This window comes from Eublepharis macularius, chromosome 6 (genome assembly GCF_028583425.1).
Source record: "Eublepharis macularius isolate TG4126 chromosome 6, MPM_Emac_v1.0, whole genome shotgun sequence".
Lineage (NCBI taxonomy): Eukaryota > Metazoa > Chordata > Lepidosauria > Squamata > Eublepharidae > Eublepharis > Eublepharis macularius.
The window spans coordinates 91,092,433-91,106,487 of record NC_072795.1 but is presented as its reverse complement, the minus strand read 5'-3'; the positions used below and the strand labels follow the sequence as shown (position 1 = coordinate 91,106,487).

The 14,055-nt window shown below is 41.1% G+C and overlaps 1 protein-coding gene across 1 annotated transcript in view; it reads left to right on the top strand.

The window, feature by feature from the left end:
• The window catches only part of C6H10orf90 (chromosome 6 C10orf90 homolog), a 165,296-nt gene that overhangs the window by 69,286 nt on the left and 81,955 nt on the right, over positions 1–14,055 (top strand).

Genomic DNA, 14,055 nt, shown 5'->3' with positions numbered 1-14,055 from the left:
ACGTAATTTTCTTTTGCTTGTGTAATATTCATGGGAAAGGTTATAATTAGTATCCTAAGACAAAAAATAGGAAATAGCCCTGAAAGCATATTTAAATGTCCAGCTGACAGGGTTTGTATTCTACAAGTGCTAGCGGAATGTACTCTTTCCTCTATATTTCTCTCCCCGCTTGCGATGCCTGAAAAGAAAATTATTCCTGGGATTGTAAGATCTGCATGGATGAAGTACAGAGCTGTGGTGATGGAACAGGTGGATGGGCAAACTTGTGGTCTTGACAGTACTCTCTAAATTTATTTCAAAGTATTTTATCAAGAAAGAAGGGATCCTACTTTCATAGTAGAAAGTTGGCTACACAAGATATCACACCAATACATTCAGAACATAAGTTGAAACCCACATTTCTGGTTAAGGAACGAACATCGGCTCATGTCTCCTAGAATTCTTTTCCAGTAGAAAAGCCAGAATTACATGTAACTTTTTTAAGCCATCTTTTTTTAGTTAATTGTATGGATGGCTCTCATTGCAATGAAAGTCAAATTCTTGGGCATTCATTCAAAATGGGGCAATGGGCCTTCTTTGCTCCCTGGAAGACTGTGCCTGTCACAAAATAATCTACAGCATGCCTGTGATATAGGCAGGTAAGAAAAATACCCAGTAGAAGTCCCTTCTTTGCTTCTGATAGCTTCCTGTGGCTTTCAGTTTCACCTTATGCCCTTCCACTAGCTGGCATGGAATGTAGTGCATGTTTTACAGTGCACAGCAATAGCTGTAGAGAGCAGTCAGTTGGAAGAAGAAAGTACAGGGAACATTTTGATGGTATCTACTGACTTGTGTGAGCAATTTTAAGGAAAGGAAAAGAAACATTAGGTACAGGAGAAGTGGAAAGACAAGTCATGTTCCTGCCTGAGTGACCTGGAATTAATCTGGGTCATGTGCAGTCAGGTTGGGAAACACCGTATTAACAGATCCTCCACAGTTCTCAGTGTCAGCTTGTTCTGGCCTACCATGCCTTTTGTAATGGATGGATGTGAAAGTAGCCTCAGAATGTTGTTCCTTTTAATAATGTTGATACACTGTTGTGAGCATGAATACTGGCTGCAGTCCAATGTATACCGCTGAGCTCAGATCTCAGCGGTTGCACCCTTTAGCCCCCTAATGTTAAACATTATTAAGAGAAATCTGTGTGGCTGCAGGATTTCTTCTCACATGTCACAGATTTGCTATTTGGTGCAATTACAAGAGTATGTAACAAAAAAAAAGAATCTTAAAATAATTCTTGTTTGACAGCTTGCAATTTAAATAAAAGAAACTTGAACACAGTGAAACTGACACCCCACCCCCTAGAGCAAACTGCACGTGGAGTAGGAGATCTGTGGTCAGATTTCCTGATAAAGCAGTCATTTTTTCCACTGGGGCAAACATGAGCATCATAGGGAAAATTGCCATGGGAGCCCTAGTGCTTTTGTCCTGATGCATTCAGAGTCCCCTCTACATAGCTGCTTTTTAAGTACAAATAGAAGTCTGCAAGATTTCTCACATCATATGTGGTCATAAAGGAACCCTCAGTGCTACATCAAAGATAAGAGGGTGAATTCGTTGACTTCCTTTGATACCATCGTACCTTGCAACTGTAAGTTTTATGACTTCAGAATAATCATAGAAAACAGTTATAAAATTTTAGTTGATTACCTTCATTTTTAGTTGAGGGCGTATTATATTCTTCTTGGAAGTATGAGGTGACTGTGACTTAGGGGGAGGTCACATGCTTTACTTGCAGAAGTTTCCAGGTTTTAATTCCTGACATCACCAATGAAAAAGATCTTGGATATAAAGGGTAAGAAAGCTATATATCAGAGACCTTGGAAAAATGCTGCCTGTCAGACAAAATAATAGATCCGATAGGCCAGTGGTCGCGTTATAGAAATGTGTATGTGCTTCTCGAGTGGTTTCCATCTGGTAACATTTTTTTCGGTAACCTTATTACATCTTTTCATATTTGAAAGTTATAAATAGAACTAATTAATAATGACCCAAAGGATCATGGTCTTTTTTGCTGGGATCCAAAAAATAATGAGTACTCAATTACCTGTCAACCATTTAGCAGTGACAAATCATAGGAAATAAGTTAATATTCATGAGACCATTAAGATTGGTGCTGAGTTATACTTTTGATTGAAAGATAGGAAAGATCTATTAGATCATCTAATCCAACTGCATAAAAATGCAGCATAGTTCTACTGTTTAATACCTTAGAACAATACAGACTGATGTTGAGCGTGTGAGACAAATGTACTCCTTGTGATGTAGAATCTTTGGGTATTTGTCCACAAAGTGACACTGCAGTTTCATATATTGTTATTGCAGTTGAGATTCCTGGGGGTGGAAAAGATCTGTGAAACATGAAAGCTTATGTACTCACAGGTAAGTGTTAATTAGTTATGGATAAGAACAGAGGAAAGAGCAGATTTTAAAGATATTTATTGAGAAAGACAAACATTACGCTAATTTAACATTAGAGGTCAGATCCCCTCAGAAGGCACACAGGTTTCCAGGAGGCTTGCATCCATTGTTTTCAAACAAGAGCTTCCAATAGCGGATTTCAGCATGCAGTTGACAACCTAGTATCTAATAATCCTCTGACCACTTCCCCAGAGACCCAAGTATGGCTTACAATAATATGAGAACACTAAACAGAATAGGAACTAGCATTTAAAATAGTCAGGAAAAAACATAAACATTAAACATTCTCTGGTAGCTTAAAACTATACATCCCTCACAGCCCAAAACCCTTTTGGAGGATGATAGTCTGAACTAGCAGGGGCTGAGTGGGAAAGAGATCTTGATGTTGTAGCAGACTGCTTAATAAAAATGTCAAATCAGTATGCGGGAGTGGTAAAGAAGGGCATGTTCATTACTGTGGTTTGTTAGGGAAGGAACTGAATATGAAACAGCCAATGTATTAATTCCCCTGAATAGATCTATGGTGTGGACTCATTTGGAATACCGTGTAGAGTTCTGGTCACCGTGTCCCAAATAAGTTATTGCAGAACTGGAAAAAGTGAAGAAGAGGGCAGCAAAGAAGACTAAGAGGTTGGAGCACCTTTCTTACGAGGAAAGGCTAAAGAGTCTGGGATTATTTGGTTAGAAAAAAAATGACCAACGAAGGCATGACAGAATTGTATACAATTATGTCAGGGTGGAGAAAGTGGATGCGGAAACCCTTTTTCCCCTCTCCCATAATATTAGAACCTGCATGCACTTTATGAAGTTGATGGGCAGTAGATTTGGGATGGACAAAGGAAGTACTTCTTTTTTCAAATGAGTAATTAAAATAGCGGAACTCACTATTGTTGGATCAAATGGTGTCCTCTAGCATAGATAGTCTTAAAAGGGGTTAGAAAGATTCATGGAGTAAAGGTCCATCAATGGCTACTCACCAGGATGACTTAAGGTAACCTCCACATTCAGATGCATTAAATCTCTGAATATCAGTGCTGGGAGGCTACAGCAGGGGAATGTTGAGGTCTCCATGCCCTTTGGGTCCGCCAACATGATTCTGGACTAGGTGGAGCTGATCCATGATTTTATGGTAATGAAACCATATCCTATGCTCCTTCGCAAGAGACCTAGGGCATGAGGGTGGAGTGTCCGTAGTAAATTTGCATGCTAGTGCCATAGTCAGGAAGCTTTAATTAGTTAAAGCTAGGAGAATAAGGATCCAAAAATTGCCATATTGAATTCAACTAGCATATGGTTTTGCTAAGCTGACAGGCCAGATATTGTCGTGACTGTTATCCAATTCCTGTTTTAATTCATCAGGATCTACTATAACAACCTCTTAAAATTGCTTTCATCCATATAATCATTTGGACATTGAATTGGAAGCTAAAATGAGCTGAAATGGAAAGAACTGCTGGAAAAATCAGTGGTTTGAGTCTGTTTAGCCTCAATGTAACTACTTGTATTAAGAGTAGATTGGGTATTATCTCTAATATGTAGAGGTTAGTAAAGAACAGAACAGTGACCTATTTAGCAAGAGTATGGTTGAAACACTTTGGAATGAATACTGTTGAGTGTAACAGCTTCAGAAACTACCTTAAATATATTCTGAATCAGAAGTATTAGGCTGTTGAATATGCAAGTATTTATGCATAAGTGGTGAATTTATACAACTGCATTTCATCCTGTGCTCTCCATTTAATTTTTATTGTCACATTTCTTGACAGTAGACTCTGCAGGTTGCGAATGGAGTTTGACTTACAATTGAACAGTGAAGCTTAATAGCAGGTGGCAGCTGAAGATCTGTCAGTTAAAAACACATCTTGCTGCTTTTGTAGAAGATATAAAGTGACTGATCTCCAAGTCCGGATCATTTTTTGTATGGCATGGGTAGATAGATTTTGCTGGAATGTATCCGTGAGACGCATATATAGAATTGAAAAGTGGCAATGGAAATGCCCCCTTTAATCAAAAAGGTTTTTTTTTTTCTTACTAGTGAAAACATTAGAAAGCTTGGATTTCCTTTCCTGGGATTTTTTAAAATTAATGGTAACTATAGTTTATCTGAAGCTTCAAGGCATCTGCAGTAGAGGGGAAGTATTGACATACTGGGTTGGGACAAAGATTGCTCTTAAAAAGCTCAGAGTTTGTTTTTCCTTGAAAGGCTTGGAGAACTTTGCTTTTATACTCAGATCCTAAGGGATCACCACATTTATGCCAGAGTAAGGAATGCATTTTCTCCCAGATCAGTGTGGGTTGTTTCTCTAAAATTCTGGCTGTGCCCATAAACTCTTCCCACAAGCCCCTGCTGTACATAGCTCCTATCAGATCGCTTCAAGATCCTCTCTTTGACCAGATCATCATCACCTGTAGCCTAACTACGCATCTCCTGCTACTACACTGAATCAGATTGGTAGTCCAACCTGCATAATATCCAAAGAATGTACCAAACTGGACACATAAGAAAGTTTTCAACACATAACTCAGTTCTAGCCACTGTGACATTAAAATATTGAAGTCATATTAAGCATTAATATGAATGCACTGATTAGCATCTTTGCAGTTATTTTTTAAAATTCCCCGATGTTTATAATATTAAAAGGTAAAGCATGTGTTAAGAAAGATATGGGTAACTAAAATAGTACATGAAGTACCTTATCTGTTGTATAATAGAGTATTTTTAATACAAAGACTCTGAAGTATCTGTTGGATAACACAGTATTTTTAATACAGGGACTCTGAACTGTGTGTGTGCATTTGGTTAATTTCCGATCTGAAACAGTGCCTGAAATTTCCTGTTTTATTTCAGATCGTGTATTTCCAGTCCAAAACAGATCAAGCTGGGTCGTTGTGTTTGTCTGTAGCAGTAGGAACGAGCAAGAGTCCAGTAGCACCTTTAAGACTAACAAAATTTGTGGTAGGAGAGGAGCTTTTGTGAGTCACAGCTTACTTCTTCAGATACCAAGAAGTGAGCTGTGTGACTCATGAAAGCTCATACCCTACCACAAATTTTGTTAGTCTTATAGGTGCTACTGGACTCTTGCTCTTTTCTACAATCCAGAACAAAACAGGAAAATTCAGGCCCTGTTTCAGATCTGAAATATCTAAGTGCACACCCCTACTCGGAACAGCTTGAGTTAACATGTAGCCCTGATTCCTATATCCTTGCTGGTCACCTATGTGAAGCTGCCTTATTTTGAGTTGGCTCATCTAGTTCAGTTGGAGATGCTAGGGATAGATCGTGGAGCATTCTAAGTACAAAGTTCGTACTCTGCCCTGAAGTTGTCATGCCTCCCTTTGAAAAGGCAAAAGTACTTTGTGAAGACTGATACTATTGCTATAGTATAATGTAGTATACTACATTATACTATAGTAGGCTTATACAAGTATACATTCATAATTTAGGCTCTATATTGGCCACGCTGCGTTCCGGATAATATGGATTAATTCTTACCAGGTGTGCTGAGTTTAGAAGAGGACCATGACTCATTGTTAAGGGCTGGATGAGATGGTTGCGATGTTCATGCTAACCTACAATTAATGGTGTGATTTTATAACTAGACAAATATCTCTGCCAAATAAGAAGCTGTCTTTGCAGAAATTAACTGAACAGTTACTGCACCAGAGATCATTTGTACCATTGTGGACAATTCACCTTGTTTTAGTTTACGTTGTTATTTCTATATACAACAAAATACAAAATGGTACCTTTGGTACATCATCATGTAGAAGACATAAACCCAAATAGGTAACTTTTAAGGCAAGGAAAACAATTACATGGAGAAAGTTAGCATTTCACTTCAATAGAACTTATTTCCAAGCCAAAATAGTTAAGATTTGTCTACAAGTCACCTTTTTGTCATTTATGGATGACATCATAAACTCTTTCATCTTCCTTCACATCGACACTAGTATCCTTTTATGCTATAATCTTTGCTCCAAATGGATGATGCTTTCTTTTCTGACCTGCCCTAAATTAACATAGATTTGCTATAGAGAAGAATTAAAATCTGGATACTGGAATGTTGCTTACCAGATACCTAGGAAATACTGGGTAAGCTATACCAGCTCTCTGAGAATAATTGTTTTGTGGGTGATAAGGATAGTTTTAAGGCTTGTTTTTTGTTTTTGTTAATTTAAATAGAAAAATAAACATAAGAGCTTACAGGTAATTTGTATTTTATGTATTATTCTACAGATGGATTTTTAAAATGAAGTAAACAGAACCAAGAACACATTTTTCATGTAACTTTTAATTATATAACAAAGATTGCTTTTTGAATATAATTACCATATGCACCTGGATAGTTCTGCTGGCTTCTTGAATTTCTTAATAATATTGCTATAAAATATAATTATCTGAACATTGAATTTTTGGGAAGTTTAAATGCTATTTCTGCTGTTTTCATTTCTCTGTCTTTCATTTTTTTTTGAGGTTACATGGTTAGTTGGGAGCTGATTAGCACTAATTTAAAGCTTTGATGCTGTGCTGTTGATGCATTTGTAAGGGTGTCCTCTTTTTTCTAAACAGTGTTGGGCCGAATTGCTAGTGTTCTTTTCTAGCCAGGGCTTTAAAGACTGTGATGAACAGAATGATAACGTCTCTTTAGCTTTACTTTTATCTCCTGGCTTTACAGAACCCTACAATTTAAAATCCTGTAAATTCACTGGCAAGGGCAAAGAAAAGAATGCAAAAGAAATGTTTCAAGTCACCTATGAAGAAACTAGATCCTATTTAGTGGCCATTTGGATTTATTATAACTGAATAACTATAGTCAGTGAACTCCTAATATCCCCATACTGAAAGTTTTATGACACACAAAATATTTTCATGTAGGTGCACTTACAAAGCTTCAGACGGACTTTAAAGGTTGCCTTAGAGCGGAACTACAAGTGACAAAAGGCACAGGTTGGACACTTGTCAGCTTCCCTCAAGTTTTGATGGGAAATGTAGGCATCCTAGTCTTGCAGCTTGGCTCTCTGACTGCTGTCCAATGGACTTTTCAACTGTCACTTGTCTAACATTCCACCAAGCTGCCTACATTTCCCATCAAAACTTGAGGGAAGCTGACAAGTGTCCAACCTGTGCCTTTTGTCACTTGTAGTTCCGCTCTTAGGGTCAATTTCAAATCATGTGCTTTGACAACACAACAAGATGAAAGTTGAATGATGGATAGAAGTTTGATCCATGATGTAGCTAGCCACATTTACAGCACGCTTTTTGTACTCCTGCAAGGGCTGAGCACAATGTTTCAGTGGTGGTTCCAAGTCTCTGATCCAATACCTGAAACCTGAATTCAGAATTGGTTTGAAATTGCCCTTTTCACTGCTGCCAGTATCTGTTTTTGTTGCTTCTGCTTTATTTATTTTTATTTATTTATTTTGTTCAGCTTCCATTTCGCCCTCCCCACAAGCGGGCTCAGGAAGGATCACACCCTTTAAAACACAATACATTATTAAATACGGTTCCATAAAAACACATAAAAGCATTATAAAATCTTACAGTCTGATACACAAATTACAATAGATAGCTTCCCCTAATGGTGGCAGTCACTGCTTAGTTACTTTTAAAAACACACGCACAGGGTGGTGGACAGATCTAATAAGGACATTTGACTCATTCACCTCTTCCTCCTACACGGCCAGTGGAGGCTAGCCCAGCCTCAACCATATGACTGGCAGAACATCTCTGTCTTACAGGCCTGACAGAAAGATAACAAATCCTGCTGGGCCCTGGTTTCAACAGACAGAGTTCCACCAGGTCAGAGCCAGGACAGAAAAGGCCCTGGCTCTGGTCAAGGCCAGGCAGGCCTCCCTGGAGTCAAGACCACCAATAGTTGTTTCTTCGCTGATCAAAGTGTCCTCTGGGGTATATATAGGGAGAGGCGGTCCTGCTAATATGATGGTCCCAGTCCACATAGGGTCCCAGTCCACATAGGTTAATACCAAAAGGAAACTGATTTGGCACTCCACTGGCAGCCAGGGTAGCTGGCGCAGTATAGGTGTTATATGTGCCCTGTTCGGGACTCCTGTAGTAAAACACACAGCTGTATTTTGAACCAGCTGTAAGCTCTGGACCAGACTGAAGGGAAGGCCTGCGTAGAGCGAGTTACAGTAATCCAGAGTTGACCGTTGCTTGGATCACTGTAGTTAAGTCATGGGTCGAAAGGTAAGGGACAAGCTACCTGGTCTGTTGTAAGTGAAAAAATGAAAACCAGGCCACTGCTGCGACCTATGCCTCTATTGTCAGTTGCCTCTTGTTTGATGGCACTGGGTGCACACATGCATAATTTAATTCCCAACTTAGTAGCAGCACAGGATGGCAGTCAGAAGCCACAGAAATAGGACAGCAGCAGTAGTGGCAGAAACATGAGATAACTGGAGGAAGGCATTACTTCATATCTGCTGAAAGATCAAATGGCAGCCACATTCCATCTTACCCAAGTAAGAAGTAACATGGTGTGACTTCATTATATTATGGAGAGAGAGAGTAGGAGGAGAGATAAAGCTGCTGTTTTCAGCATCACTCACACATCTACTGGAGCATATATTACTGGCCTTGTGGTTTGAATATACGAATAGAGATAGGAACGAACTGGGAAAAATCCAAACCATGTGGTTCGTGATTCATCACATTTTACAAACCACGAACTTTCACAAACTTGCCCCAGTTCGCAAACTGGTTCATTTGGTTCATGAAAACATCACTTTCAGGGCAGCAGAAGGTCTGCAGAATACGGTTTTGCGCTTCTGGTTTCCCCCTTTTAAATGCCTGCCGCTTTTCAGCGGATGGGAAGGGGATCTCCCATCAGCTGAAAAAAGCTGCCGGATTGAAAGCAGAAATACTTTTCTTACGTGGCAAGAAAAGTGTTGCTGCTTTCAAACTCCCACTGCTTTTTTCAGCTGAGGGGAGGGGCATCCTCCTATCAACTGAGGTCCTTTTCACACTGAGACTTAAAAGCGTTTCAGTATCAGTTCTTTCCATGTTTGCAAGAGTTTGCTTATTCCCTGCTGGCTTTAAAAGCCAGGAAAGGGTTAAATGGCTGGTTTTTCCCTTCCTCCTTTGGGGTATGCACACTCTTTTCACCCCCAAAAGCAAGAAAGGGTTATAACGTTGTAACATTGCAACACTGTAATGTTATTGCACATTCCTCCAGGCCTTAAAATCCAGGAAAGGATTAAATGGCTCCTTTCCCCTCCATTCCAGTCATGTTTCAGGCTTTGAAAAAGAGAGAAAAAAACAAGCGTTTTGCACAGCCCTTTGGAAACAAAGTAGCAGGGAAGCTGGGAGGGGATGAAGCACCAGCTTCCCTGCCACTTTGTTTCCAAAGGACTGTGCAAAATGCTTGGGGTTTCCCCCCCTCTCTTTCAAAGCCTGAAACATGTCTGGGAGGGAGGGAAAAGGAGCCATTTAATCCTTTCCTGGCTTTTAAAGCCAGGAGGAATGTGCAGTAACATTACAATGTTGCAATGTTACAACATTACAACCCTCTCTTGCCTTTGGGGGAAAAAAAGAGAGATTGTTCATACCCCAAAGGAGGAAGAGAAAGACCAGCCATTTAACCCTTTCTTGGCTTTTGAAGCCAGCAGGGAATAAGCAAGCTCCTGCAAACATGGGAAGCAGAACGAATAATTTCCAATGCTAAAAGGACCTCAGGTGATAGGAGGGGGATGCCCCTCCTCTCAGCAGAAAAAAGTAGCATGCCCTTTGAAAGCAGCAACACTTTTCTTGCAGGTAAGAAAAGTGTTGCTGCTTTCAAACACCTCCTATCAGTTGAAAAGCAGTCCAGTGAACACTTCTACTGCAGAAAGCCCATCTCAGGTTGCCTAAGAAATTGATTGATGGTGCCTGGATGTCTGCAGCGATTAAACGAAAAAAGAACCTGCCTAAAGTTCATCGTGGTTTGTCAGAAATGGGCTCTGACGAACCACCAGTTTGCGAACCACGAAACGACCCAACAATAATTGCAGTAAGGTTTTGTCATCTTCTTTACCAGCTGCCCAGTGCTGAAACTGCTGATTTACCCTGTATAAATCTTAGTTTGTTCCATTCCTTCCTTGGTCCCTTAGCCTTGTGCACTCTATCAGTTAGTTTCCATCTAGATTGAATTGTGTTGTGTTGTTTTCCCTACAGTGCTTTCTGGAGATATCCAGAAGTATTGTTATGAACAGTTCTGAAAATATTCTACCTATGTCACCTGTGACCTCGCTTGTGCATTATCTGTTGTTCCATATTGCACTGTCAGTATTGTAACAGTTAAAAATGATTGCTTTGTTAAAAATAAACAGTCTTACAGATTCCCAACTGCGTCTTATGCTTTAAAAATAATGGGGTTAATATGGCCTCATTTATATTTTTGTGGGTTTTTAACGTTTTCAGTGAGGGATATTTTTGATCCCAATTCTGAATGTTACTTTTCTTTGTCCTGCATTGATGAAGAAAGTTATTCTTGAGGGCTGATTTTTTTCTTAGTAGCTAATGCCATGATCGAGAGAGCTATCAGGTTTCCATTATTCTTTTTGTAATGTGGGGTCACTTTGACCTCTGTTTCAAAATAGTGTAGTTGGGTTTATTTTCCTTGCCGGGGGTGGGGGTTAAAGAAAGTTGTGTTTATATTGCTAAACTTGTGTGGTTTTGTTCACATGTGCAGGATCAACCCAAGAGCTTTTCACATCCTAGGCCAGTTGGCCTAGGCACACACCCTGAGCCACCAAGCCAGCTACTGTTTGCTCACTCCACCCAGCCTAGGGTTGCAGGTTCCTATACCCTCCCAGTGGGTGGGTGGAGGTTCAGTACTCACCAGGATGTTTATTGTTGGGTGAATGTGAAGTGCATGTGCACTTCTGGAAGTAACATCATCGCTTCTGCTGGGAGCATGTGTGCCGTGCTCATGCGGGGGTGCCTGCCAGTGGCAGGTGATTTCCAGCAGTTTGGAACTTCCTACCAGTCACTGAAGACAGTTGCCTGACACCTAACTACCAGGTGGATGCTACTACTGGGCACCAGGGATCCCAATGGCAGCCTGCAGCCTCAGTGCCCAGTGCTACTTCTTGGTGTGGTATGCAACAGCCCAGGGTTGCTGCTGCAGCCATCCTCCAGGTCATGGTGGGGGGAGGCCCTGACTTAGCTATAGCAGTGTGTTGGGCATATGGTAATCCAGGGCTACTGCTTGTACCTCAGCCAGCCTCTGGGGCTCAAGGAGAAGACCTTGGCCCTGGCCTGCCCATAGCAGTAGTGATGTCGGCACAATACCTTGGGCCAGGGGTCATTTCATAGAAAAAGAGCTGCAAGAAATCATTAGCATAACTTATTAGCATAACTGATTTGCATATGCCACACCCCTGACCTCACCTATCCTGGCTGTTTTGGACCCAATCCTGGCCATTCAGGGCTGAAATTGGGCCCAAAATGGCAAAAAGGGGCTGAAAATAGCTGAAAAGGGCCTCAAAATGGTCAGAATTGGGCCACTGCTGAGCAGGAGAGTGATCCACCAGCCATCAGAGGCCTGATCCTGGCTGTTTTGGGACCAATCCTAGCTGTTTTAGGCCTGATACTGGCCATTTTGGGCCCAATACAGGCCTAAACGTGCCCAAAATGGCCAAAAATCAGGTGGACGGGGCCACTTGACATGTGACCTTTTTGGAGAACTACCAGAACTGTGTTCCTGTGTGTTCCCCCCTCAAAATGAGCCCTGCCTTGGGCTTACTACTTACTGTGGCACCATGCTGTCATCCATGGTTCAGGGGTGAAGTGAGTGTGTGTGGGGGTAGACCAGCCAATCTCACCCCTACATATTGGAGGGAGAATGGCACCCAGAGCACTTGCCCCAGAACATGTACAAGCTACCTCTTGATGATGCAGTTATTAAATGACCAACATGCATGTATGAACCCACCTAGCTTTGCATGGCCTAGAAATAAATGTCTCTGATACCCTCTGTAAGCATAGTATGCTACCTTTCTCATTCGACATGTATTCCATAGTTGTTCAGTCTTCAAGCCATAAAGCATCATAGATTCCATGAGGCAACAGGCAGTTATAATTCCCTGTCCCTTTACCACAGCATTCTGACTGCTTTCATTACAGTACAGCCTTATTACTTGTTGTAAAAAAAACTCTCTTGAGTAATGCAGTTTTGCATAGATTGTGGGAAGCCAGGAGAGTGGGAGCCTTCCTAACCTTTTCATGCAGGCCATTACATAAGTTGGGAGGGGCACAGCAGAGAATGCATGTGTGATGAATTGCATTTTTAAAAATCTTTTAAAAAGTGTTGTACAAACAGCTGAAGGACAGTGAAGGGTTAATTCCTCACAGAAACAGAGAAGCTTGAGAGCCAGTTTGGTGTAGTGGTTAAGAGCACGGGACTCTAATCTGAAGAGCTGGGTTTGATTCCCCACTCCTCCACTTGAAGCCAGCTGAGTGACCTTGGGCTAGTCACAGTTCTCTGGAGCTCTCTCAGCCCCACCCACCTCACAGGGTGTTTGTTGTGGGGATAATAATAACATACTTTGTAAACCACTCTGAGTGGGCATTAAGTTGTCCTGAAGGGCGGTATATAAATTGAATGATGTTGTTGTTGTTATTACTCCAAGGAATCTGATTGGGTAGCATGAGCTGAACAGAGAAAGACTTCTGAACTGGATGCTGGGGAGAGGGGAGTCTGATTTCAGCCCTAGCTAAGAGGAGTCAAGTACTGGCAGTTTTGAGATTCAGCCCTGACTGAGAGTGGTTTAACACAGAAGGAGAACTGGGAGAAAAGTTGGCAAGAAGTTTGGGACGTATATGAAGATTTCCATTTAGGCCAAAGAAAGTGGATAGATCTTCTAGTGAGAGGAGAATTTCCCTACCCAGTCAAAAAAGGAGTTATTTCTGAAGAATGAAGAGACGCCTGGTCTGATGTGGTTAGAAAGTGCCTTTGGAGACCTTAAGATTCAGTTAAAAACTGAAGACTCAAAGTTCTGGAGAACCGGGTTTGATTCCCCACTCCTCGGTAACCTTGGGTCAGTCATGGCTCTCTCAGAGCTTTCTCAGCCCCACCTCCTTCACAGGATGTCTGTTGTGGAGAGAGGGAGATCAACAGTGGATTTGGATGGAGATATTGAGCTGAGTGTCATAAACATATCAATGACATCAAATTCCATAGCAATGAATTATTTCTCCTAAAGGTTATATAACCTAGAGGTTATATAACATAGGGATAAGATTGTGCCCTGTGGAACCTCAACAAGACAACTCCCACACTGAAGATAGCTGGTCTTCAGTGGCAACCTGTGAGACCAATCCTTAAGTAAAAATTTAAACCAGTCCAAGGTACATCTCATACTGATCTCTTATTCCAAACAACTCAACAGAATGGCATGATCTGCTGTATCAGAGTCTGCAATAGGAGCAACAAAGAAGCAGGGTCGTTGTCTCCATTCAGACAGAGGTCATTAGCTAAAGCGACCAGAGCTATCTCTGTCCCATAAACCTGCCTGAAACCAGACTCAAACAGGTCCAAAGCAGATGAGTTATCCAAGAAGACCTGGAGTTTGTCTGCTATAGCCATCTATCAA